Genomic DNA, 11,888 nt, shown 5'->3' on the forward strand with positions numbered 1-11,888 from the left:
CTGTAGAGCCACTCCAGGGCCGTGGCCATAAAACAAAAGCACTTGTAACATGAAAGAATTCCTGCAATTTACAAGAGGAAGTGGAACATCTGAGAGACGATGTTTGAATTCTCAGTTTGCTCTTCTGGGCGAAGTGTCAAAGCTGCTGCTGGCTGATGTTTCCCCCCTCCCCCCTCCCCATTCACCACCGCCCAACAAAGTCAAAGCACCCTCCATCCCAACACCCTACTGCACATCTTTCAATGCTAAAATGTACTTCCTGTTCCCCATTACACCGCCATGTCTCAGTGACCATTGAGACCTCAGTAAAACATGTCCACCCTGAGTGCAGGCACCCACCGTGCTCTGCTCAGGGGCCGTCGAGGGCCTCACTTTGAACCTGGCAGCTCCAGGGAACATTCCTGCCTTGAAAGGTTTATTTGGTTATCTCTCCAAATTTCCTGAGGTGAAATATACTGTTAAGTAAACTTAGCTGATACAAACCAGTTGTAGGCATGCAATAGTAAACAGATTGTAACCGCTCATGAAATGGTTGCTGCCTGCATCAGAGCAGTGTGCTGCACACTGTCTGCCTCCACCCCGCAACGTCAAACTAGCAGCTTTTTCTCATAACGCGCAAGAACTTCAGATGGACTTCTGCCCCAAGGCAACGTGGGGTCTGAGCGGTTGCAGGTTCTCTGGTTCTGTTATTATTAGTATCATCCCAGACTGGTTTTATGGAAAGACTTGATATAAATTGCTCAATGTCTACACAAGGGACAGCCATTATTTGCAAAAACTGTGTGCAGCTAGTTTGTGTGTATTTGCAGTTTTCCAGAACTTGGTCTGCATTCATGTGGATAATTATAACTTTATGGAGATTTTTTCCCTCCCTTTCTTACGACCACATCTGCAGCAGAGGCAAATCGTAGAGGAAGGGTGGAGGCCAGACTTTTTTGGTTCTCTCTCTATCGCCTCTCTCTGTTTCTGTGTCTTTCTCTCCCTCTCTCTATCTCTATCTGTGTGTCTACCCCTCCCTTCCCTCTGTCGCTCATCTTCCTCCGTGGCCCCGACCACCTACGTTTGGAGCCTTGGGTGGACCCAGTACCATTGCTATCAGCACAAGTGTACTCAAACGTCCCATAATGACTTCCACTTAGAGCCAGTCCATAAACACTCTCAGATGCACAGAGACACACTCTCAGGGCTCAGGCAGGCCGGCTGCATGCTTTTCTCCTCCGCAGAGGCTGCAGTCACTTAGCTAGTTTCCTTGATTCCATTCTTAATAGGAATCTGTTTGTTTGTTTGCGCATTGGTTCAGAGCTGTTTATTTGGCTGCCTGTTTTATGACATTCAGCAAAGCCCTCCGAGCCACCCTGGCTAGGAGCTGTGCTAACCTCATATGTGTGTGGCAACAGTCACATATTAAACTTTAAGCTTTTTACAGTAACTCGTTGAGTTTTCCGGCAGTGGTTAGACCTGGAGCGAGGCTACCTCCACGAAGATTTGCCCTTCAGAACGCATTAATGACTTTGTTTGGTCCCCAAAGCTGAGAATCCCACGCCTGCGGACGATGATGTCACGACATGTTGTATAATTATGTTTTGCATTATGTTGAATACCATAAAACTCATATACACTGCAAGGGTGGAGCTGACATGTTCCTTAAACTCAGTTTATGACCTCAAGCTCATTTAAGTTTAGTCCAACTCTGAAGAAGATGTCATGTGATTAAAAATGTCAGTTTTTTCTGTGTTATTTGTTTGTGTTCTCACAGATGTCACTTCCAATCCAAGGGAGCAGTAAACTGAATAATGAGAAGTAAACAGTTGGTGAACAGTAATGCCAACATGTGATTGGCATTTAAAGAATAATTAACTACTTGGATCTTAGTTGTGTAGTTTTGGCAATAGTTGTGTTGTGGCTTATTTATGTGTTGTTTATATGTTGTTTTTGGACAACAGGCTTTGGCTGCAGAGTCAACACTTGTATTGTATTGGGTGGTATTGTTTTTTATTTTATCAAGCACTTGAATGTTTCCTTTCTGCGTATGTCAAGTGTTCTATAAATGGGTTTGATTGATTGACAGAATTAGGTAGAGACACTGTGTGTTAACCCAGGTAAACATTTCAACCAACTAAAATATTTCCAGTTCATCATTTATACAGAGGCAATTTTTTGTTTTTGTTTTACAAGCTTTCTGAAATGATTAGATACTCAGATGAAGCTTTCTCTTGAAACATGGGCTGATTTTCATATATTTCCCAGCACTGAAATTTGAAGACTGTCAGAGCCAGGTTCAATATGCATGTTGACATATTAGAGTCAAAGGTTTTTACAGAGGGGATATTGGACTTTGCATCACTTCACAAATCAGACAATACTGTCAACAGCCATAACAAAAATCAATTCAGCATGTTTTATAAATAAAACGTTGTATAAATCAGACTATGAATGACTTTTAAACCCCTCCTTCAGAATATTGATATTAATGAAATTGGAAAGTTAAGTGTGTTACTGATGGAGATTTCTGGCTTAGAGTATTACAAAAAAAGCCTTTAAAGAAAGTGAATCTCCATATTTTGGAAGACACTAAAGGTGATTATATATAATTACAATTATAGAAAGAATGTAGGTATAATATGGGGCATTATTTAAACAAACACAGATTGTAGTTGTCTCTTAAAGAACACATAAAAGCATATTAGCACACATTCTTAAAATTGACAACTGCATGGAAAAACAATGTTCTTCAGAACTTAAGCCCCTTGGCAGAACAAATCTCTTGTGATTCACCAACCTGACACCTGTAGACACTAACTTGAACTCGATCGTAACAGAGGAATTTCAGAGAAGTCGAGTGACACCATCTGGATCACAACACCTGGAGTTTATCTACCAGTGAGATAAACACAAATATTCACACCATCACTCTGCGCAAAACCTCCAAAAACACATCAATCTCTGAGATTAGGCGGACTATCTCCTGCCTGCACTGACAGGATAGGCCAGATAGGCCTTTTGGAAATGACATTTTTGCCAACAGACTGTAAAGGCCATTACGTGACAACGCATCATCTCCTGAAGGTTGGAACAAGAGGAAAGGAGAGAAAAAGAGAAGATTGAGATCAGACTTTCAGCTTCTCTGCTCCCATCTTCTATCAATGTTGACATTTCAGTGTTTTATATCATGTCAAAATGCGGTTTTGAAAATCTGCCACTGAAGTTGCGGTTCTGCAGCGGAGCTGTGGAAAACACATTTTAATGTCTCTCGTGTTTTTCTCTCGTCTGTTTAGAATTTACAAACCAAACATGAATAGACCTTGATATTATATATAAATGACAAGCATGTCTATGTGTTCTCACACAAATCAAGAAATGAAGATAAAAACCTCGAAAAGCCCCCTTTCATCTGGCTTGTTTAGAATTGTTCCATCTCGTGTTTATCCCTCGCGCAAAACTATGCATCTTGTTTTGCAATCAGCTAGCCTTTAATCTGTTTGGGACATTGTCTCCCCTTCGATCAGTACACAGGTGAGTTATCGCTGCAGCTCTGCATCCTGCCAAGCGTGGGGTTTCACAGCTCAGGGGCCACTATCTGGACTACACAGCTATCTTCACATGTGGGCCAAAGGGCGGACATGTCCACATCTCACAACATCAGACAGCGCTGAGCACCACGATATGCCCGCTCTGAGATGATGTTGCAAAGCTCCGAAGATTACAGATGAGCAGATTCAAGATATCAAACATGCGATGGGGCAGGTGTGTGTCATTCTGAAGCAGGGGAACGGGGCAAAATGAGAGTGGGATGATGTGCTTTGAATCGGAACATTATTTGGGGGTTTTACGAGTAACTGAGAAAGAGGGGATTTTGTTTAATGCTCCATTTAAAAGTCCTAACTTGGAATTTAAAATATAAAATGAAGACCAAACATGAGCAGATAAAATCTCTCAATTTATGGGAGGTTGAAGTGGATTGTAAAACTGCCTGCATGACGGTCTCGATCAAAATGTGTGGTGTCATATGGTTTTAATCTGTCGGCGTAATTTTAGTTGTATGTCATCCCCCATTTCTTACTTTACCCCTTGTTCCCTGTTTCCCTTTACAGTCAACTGTCAAATAAAACAAATAATGTTAGAAATTGGGCTCGAGTGTTCATTGTTGACCTCAGAAAAACTTCACTTTGCGGTCGCTTTGACATTTTATATATCACAAGGCCCACTTACTAGTTTTGTCTGAAGTGTTCAGGAAGATCTTACGGCCTTCCTCAGATGGTGCAGTTATCATGGAGAAAGCACGTGACCTATGTGGGGGAAACTCAATTTAATTTCACATTAAATAAGATGTGGCTGAAAGCTTTACAGATAAATGATGTAGGTTGAGATGATTATACATTTTTCAATCTAAAAAAAATCTTTGTTTGCAAGGCTAACCTAGCATTAGCCCAGGTTACCTTAGCCTTGGATAGCTTATACTTGATAACTTAATTTCTCATGGAGTTTCTTTACCTTTTGCACGTTGCAAACAGAAAACATGTTGTGTTGTATGCATCATACTCATAGTTTAGCATTGTTTGACATACATTTGTTTCCATTTGTTGTGGCACAATCAGTTAAACTGCGGTGCAGTCACAAATTAGTTTGTCTTTATTCAAGTTTATTTAAAGTTGTACATATTGCTACTTCTTTTGAGTTACCTGTGCTGAAGGTGCTGCTGCTGGAGGGACACCATGTCAGGTTGGAGCAAACGATGAGCCTCTTAAAACAGAGCTTTTAAATACAGGAAGTGAATAATCAGACTGTACCAAGTGTGGTCACATCCAACCCAGTCTCACGGCATTTCGTGTTCCCCAACACGATTTTTAATCTATTGATTCGTGTTCACCAACACGATTTGCCCCTTTTTTTCGTGTTGCACAGCACGATTTTAAAAGCAATGTATTTCTACTCCCTGCAGCACGTCTTTTTCTCCGGTCGGGTCGAGGAAGACCGGAAGCTGTGTGGTTCATAAAAACATGTTCTTACTCAATATCAAGCCACAGTTATTGCTTTTATTTGAAATCGTATAATTTCGGACTTTTGTTGCCGTCTGTAAGGAAAATAAATGGGGCTCAGAGCCTCAGGATACTGAAATCTGTATTTTTTAAATCTTTTTTTCCTTCTAATTTGTTATTCTTTTCAAAATAACACACTGTTATTTACTCACCAATAACACACAATTATCCTTGCTTTTATTTATTGGTTTAATTCCATAATCTCGGGCTTTTTTGGCGTCCGTCAGGAACTGAATTTCAAAATAAAAATAACCGGAAACAGATGTAGGCATTTCGAGCGATTACCCAAGATCCTCAGCTATGGTTTTAAGCTCGTTTATTGGATGTTTTAGCCGCAATGCATGCTGGGAGTTGGTGTTTATATGATATGAAATCCGGAAAACATTTTAAAAGAATAAAATAATACTTAATTCCGAGCGCTCTTGCTTTTCTCTTTGAAAGTCATCACATAACGGCATTGTAATACACGGTTCGGCTGCATTGTATATTACAGATCTGCCGTAGTTCTTTATTTATAGAGCCCTGATGAGAAGACCTTTGGAAAAACTGAGAAAATGCCGCCGAAACTGAATAATTGACGTGGATCATAAATATATTCAACAATTAAACAACATCTTCAATTTCTCTTCACACAATACGTCTCCTTGCAGTATCAACACTAATTCGGCTGACTTTTACATTTGATCTAATTCACAGATAGGTTATATTTACACCATAACGGTGCACAGCTGATATAAAAGGACTGTAGTTTTTAAAGATATTACTGATTTTCTTTGAATGTAAGAATGTAAATACTGAGTCTGAAATAGTATAGCAATATGCTGTAAAATTATGTGAAAGCATGCATAAAACTACACATCTTCAGATGTTGTACGAAAACACAAGTGTCCTACACTAATAATACAAAGTTATTATGGCTGTGTGTACCTTGTGTGCACCTCCTAGTGGTTAAAGCACGTTATTGAATTATTGTGTTTTATTTGATTAAAAAAATATTAAGAGTACATACTTTCATAGGAGGAAAGTATAAATATAGAATATAAAAAATCAAGAAGATACTATAAGTGATCTCTACAATAAAACAGTTTAGTGCAGAATGTACAAAGATATTAATAGGAGGAGGTGCAAAACAGAAAAACGAATTAACCTTTATTTAAACATTAAATAACAGATTAAGGTCTTCTTTTAAATAAGAAAAAAACTTTGGGGGTATCTATCTACAGATAAATATTAAGCCTGACAAAGTACTTAACGTCTAATATATTGCTTTCCTGCAATGTTAACTATGTTGAAGCACTTATTTTAACTGATATTATACATATGAATTATACTCTTATGTATGTAGATAGAATAAGAAATGTGCAGAATATGACAGTTTAATGGTGGAGGTACACACATATTGATAGATGTCTTGTAATGCACTGTTGAGGAACCTGTGACCCAAGTGTTTCATTCATTGCATAACTACACCGTAGTTGTGTACAGGGCCGCCCCTCCCTACAGGCCAATCACGCAGGCTGCATGGGGCCCCGCCTTGCGCAGGGGGCCCCGCCCAGAGGGCCTCAGCTGCTGTGCGCAGTTCTCCGCTCAGTTCTCCGCGCACCCCCCGCGAGAGTCAGAGTGCGGCACACGCCGCTGTGTGGACGAGCCGTGAGAGGTGACAGGAGGAGCACGTTTGTAACCCGACACCGTTGCAATGAATCGACATCTGACCAATCACGGCTTTGATACGGCCACACAGTTTCAGTCCGGCGCAAAAAACAAAACATGAAGAAACTAGCGCATCACTCGAAGGTGGTTTATTGTATGAGTCAAATGTACAACTTACGAATGTTGTATAAGTCAAATTGCCAATTGCCATCTTAAAACATCAGCTGCAATTCACGACATGAAGAAGGCAGTCTCTGCATAGCATATAGGCTAATGGAGATGCAGTTATTTCCAGCATTCTTTATTTACCATTCATTCATTATGTTATGCCTTTTATCTGCTAATGTACAGGAGGAAGAGTGATACACTGTCTGTCTAGTTGGCTTACATAACAGTTAAAGTTTACAGCCTAAAAAACATGGAGCATTTTTTCCCCTTTTATTCATTTTTATGTCAATTTGCACATTTCATGGTGATGCTCAGCCTCTCCCCTTAACTCCTAACAGTCATCATCATGTCAACCACAACAGAGAGAAATACTGATAGAAATGTGTGTGTAGTTGTTGATACATTGCTGACAGAGGGAACTAGAATACAGATTTAAGAAATATCAGTTTTTGAGCATGTCATAAGCATGTTTTGTCTTGACTATACAACTATATTATAATAAAACAATATAGTATTTTTATTATTGAATTGATTATGATTATCATTATTAGTAGAAGTAGTTTATTTGCATTAATTATGTTTTTATCTTTTTGAGGCTAGTATTTGGCAGGAAATGCAAAATTCACCTGTAAACCCATACTGAACGACATACATGCACATTTACCATTTACCTCACTGTATAAAAAAGTAACCGTTGATAATAATAATAATAAACAGGAATTATATTTGCAAAGTAGCCTACTTTGTTTCCAAAAAAAAAAGTTCACTCCTGTCGGTTGGGGGGGGGGGGGGGGGGGGGGGGGGCCTCATCTCACAATGTCGCTTGGGGCCCCAAGTTGGCCAGGAGCGGCCCTGGTTGTGTATATGATATGTCAATAAACCTTTGAAAATCTTGAAAGGGATGTGCAAAATAGCCATAATATACAGTCTTTAATTAACTATTAGTAGAGAATAACGAGTAATGAATATACTTTATTACTCGTTTCCATTCATGTCAATTGCAGATACATGTTTAGTCTTCTCAAGCACCAACTATCAAATATATCTCCTGATTGTTGGCACTTGACAATCACCTTACCTAAATTTTACTCAGGTGTAACTAAAGTCTGATTTAAGGGTTGTTTATATTTCACATAATTAATCAGAATCTGCAAAGTAACTCAAATAAATGCAGTGGAGTAAAAATACCAGGTTAACCTCTGAATTGTAGTGGAGTAGAATTACAACAATGAGCTGTCATGTGGGTATTAATGCTGCGCATTATGGACACAAGCGATTTTCACCCATTTATTAATTATATGTTTTACATTTGATAACACCAATGTGTTTAATACTTGCAACTTCTAATTGTGGGAAAAACGAAAACGTTCAGTAGAGACGTCGCATAGAACATTTTGCGAAACACAATAGCCAGCATGTGTAGTTCTGAGGGGCGTTCGATTCCAGTTTTGGATAGTCTGGCGTGGTTTCGTTCCATTTCACACAGCTGTTTGACGCTCTGCGTAACCTTACGGGGACTGTAGTCCTAAACGATAGCTGGGGATTATGGGTAGTGTAGTGTCTTCGGCCATCCTAAACTCAGAAATGTTGACAATCGCAATGATGCTCGAAATGTCCCTTATAGGCCCCCGTCTGTTTCCGGTTATTTTTATTTTGAAATTCAGTTCCGGACGGACGCCAAAAAAGCCCGATATTATGGAATTAAACCAATAAATAAAAGCAAGGATAATTGTGTGTTATTGGTGAGTAAATAACAGTGTGTTATTTTGAAAAGAATAACGAATTAGAAGGAACAAAATATTTAAAAATACAGATTTCCGTATTCTGAGGCTCTGAGCCCCATTTATTTTCCTCACAGACGGCAACAAAAGTCCGAAATTATACGATTTAAAATAAAAGCAATAATTGTGGCTTGATATTGAGTAAGAACATGTTTTTATGAACCACACAGCTTCCGGTCTCCCACGACCCGACCGGAGAAAAAGACGTGCTGCAGGCTGTAGAAATACATTGCTTTTAAAATCGTGCTGTGCAACACGAAAAAAAGGGGCAAATTGTGTTGGTGAACACGAATCAATAGATTAAAAATTGTGTTGGTGAACACGAAATGCCGTGAGACTGGGTTGTCACATCATGGGGGGACTGTCATTCTACTTTTTCCACCATTTTTACTGATGTATTATATAAAGTCTGTTGTTACTGCTGGTTTTCTTTATTGCTTAAATGTTTAAGATAAGAAACTCGTTTTTTTTCATGCAGTGGTCAATATAAAAAAAAAGAAGTATCTGATCTTGTTCCACTTTATGTTCAGTTTGTAAGCCAGGTCAGTTTAGTTCAGTTAATTTCAATTAAGTTAAGTAAGCATAACTATTGTCTTGGCTCAGTACTTCATTTCTAATTTTATAAATGTTTTGTTTGTAAAAATGTTTGGGTAAACAAAACCCTCCTTTCAGTCTGTAGTACACCTATAATTGTGGATATTGTATCTGTTTTTATCCAACAAATGCCTCATGGTTCTGGTATGATATTTACAGAAATGTGTTCCTTTAAAAACACCTTAGTACCCAGAGAGTAACTACAATGACATGTAGTGATGGCTTCCCTCACAGGGTCACACAGAGTTCCTCAGATGTTGAGTCAATTACACTTGTGAGTGAGTCAATTAGTGTTTGTGACTCACTTTGTGGGTCCATTTTCTCTGTGAGTCACCTATACGAGCCACCGCGTTTCCCGCAACACAAAGAGACTTTCTCGTTTTTTCTTTTTCTTTTACATACCCACTGTTTGGACAGAATAGCTCCCTTAATTGACCTCGCTTTGAAGTTCCCAGTTAAAGGTTTTGTCTGTGTAGTGTCACTCAGCAGGAAACACCAACTAATGACAATCTCTCCCTCTCACTCCTGAATGGTTTTGAGTGGGCCTTTTAGGATGGTATGCTTCCAATGAAGTGCTACCTTCCTCTTTTTTTTGTCTTGCGAAATCCTCAAGCCACAGCCACAAAATAAAAACATTAATTGGGTGAGTACTCCAGCGGCTGTAAGTTAGTAAGAAGAGTGAGTAAGTAAACAGTCACTGAAGCCAAATACCAACCGAGGTGAATACATCTGTGCAGCTCGTTAACAAGAGAAAATGACTTCCAACCAAAAAGGCATTTCAAAGTTGTTTTTTTAAAGTTAACTGCACAGATCTTAAATAACAAAACAACAGTTAAACAGCTAATTATCTTGTTTATTTTCTGCAGGGAGAAAACAAGTGAATGGAAATCATTAAGATACTTTCAGATAACTAGTGAGTGACCTTGCATGGGGACACTGTTGTTCTGTATGTTGACAGGAAGCATCTCCATCGAACCATATGTTGCTAATATGTGCATAATGTTAGCTTTTGCTTGTATGAGTCAGCTTAAAACGTTATAAAGGCAAAAAAGCCATGACGATAGCCTCTCGTCAGGTTAACTAGCTAGCTAACATTCTTCAGCTTCCTTGGAATCTAGAGGGTAAATGTCAATGAAATATGCAAGTTGTACACTCAACCGACAACCACGGTTTTGTGACACAAATGGGAAAGCTGATGTTGCACTTTATGTATATTTTAGGGTACTATGATCATAGGCGGATTTTGCGGGGGGGCAGGGGGGGCATTTCCCCCCCCCTGGTGGCTGAAATATGTTACTGCATTACTAAGTCTAAAACTGTTCCAATACAAATATTTCGTATATCAATATTTTAATAGATGTAATAAAATGATTGTTACAATACAAATCTGAATAATATCATGTTTAGTTTTTGAGCAGTCGCATGTTGTGACGTTTGTGTCTACGTAACGTGTGAGGTTAAGGACACAAGTTCCCTCGCTTTTTTTGTATACAAGTGATTCAGCTATTGTATTACAAGAATGAGCAGTAATGGATATTCAGCGATTTTTAAAACGTCCAATTTCGTCTTGTAAAAGCTTCAACAACAGAAGAGCCACCGACTGAGCCTAACCTTACCAACCAGCAGCCGTCAGAATGTGAAGTGGCAGACACACAAACAAGCAGCTCTGGATTAGCTAAACCAGATAACGTTAGCCCCACAGCGGAGAGCTCTGGATTAGCAGGACCAGCTAACGTCATTAACCCCACAGCAGGGAGACCACCGGTGCCGAGGCCGTCAATGGGTCATGATGATCTTGGGGGAAAACACAGCTGTCCCAAGCAGCCTACTTTATCCGAATTCCCCTCAAAAATGATTGGGAAAACAAAACGATAATTTTCCACGTACAATTACAAGAACTATCCCTGGCTGGAATATTCAGTACGAATGGATGCAGTCTTCTGTTTTTCATGCCGCAACTTCCAGACTGACAGCGGTGTGGAGGATTCCTTTAGAAAGGGTCTGAGTGACTGGAAAAAAACTAAGCAGCAAACTGGAGAAACATGCACACTCCCAGGCTCATCTGAACTGCATGGTTAAATGGGATAACTATAAAGTGACTGCGTCTTCTGGATCTATTGCAGCTAAACTTTCCCGAAGCCACGAAGATTCTGTTGAGAAGAACAGATCTTATTTGTGCAAAATTGTTGATATTGTGAGGCTGTTGTCCAAACTCGGATTGCCTTTTCGTGGGCATCGGGAGGGAAGCGAGTCAGAGTCGCGTGGGAATTTTCTTGAGGTTTGTGGCTTCTTCTCCAAGTATGATTCTGCTTTTAAAAACATGCAGTCCAACTATTTCAATGCGACTAGCCCATATTTCCAGAACGAAGTCATTGACATATGCGCTAACTTAGTTTGTGCAGAAATTGTAGAGAAAGTGCAGGATACTGGATTTGTTTCTATAATTGCAGATGAGGCCAGGTCTTGCAAAATGGAACAATTATCAGTGTGTTTAAGATATGCAGAGCAGCTTGAAATCAAGGAGCGTTTTTTGTGTTTTATTGATTCATCCAAATGTATACAAGATGCTCCAGTTGGCACTGACTCTGCCTATCGGATCTGCCACCTCAGAGTAAAGTTTTTCTGCAATGAGGAGAATTCGGAACTGGCTGCGGTCAAC

The sequence above is a fragment of the Gymnodraco acuticeps genome, unplaced genomic scaffold, assembly GCF_902827175.1.
Source record: "Gymnodraco acuticeps unplaced genomic scaffold, fGymAcu1.1, whole genome shotgun sequence".
Classification (NCBI taxonomy): Eukaryota; Metazoa; Chordata; class Actinopteri; order Perciformes; family Bathydraconidae; genus Gymnodraco; species Gymnodraco acuticeps.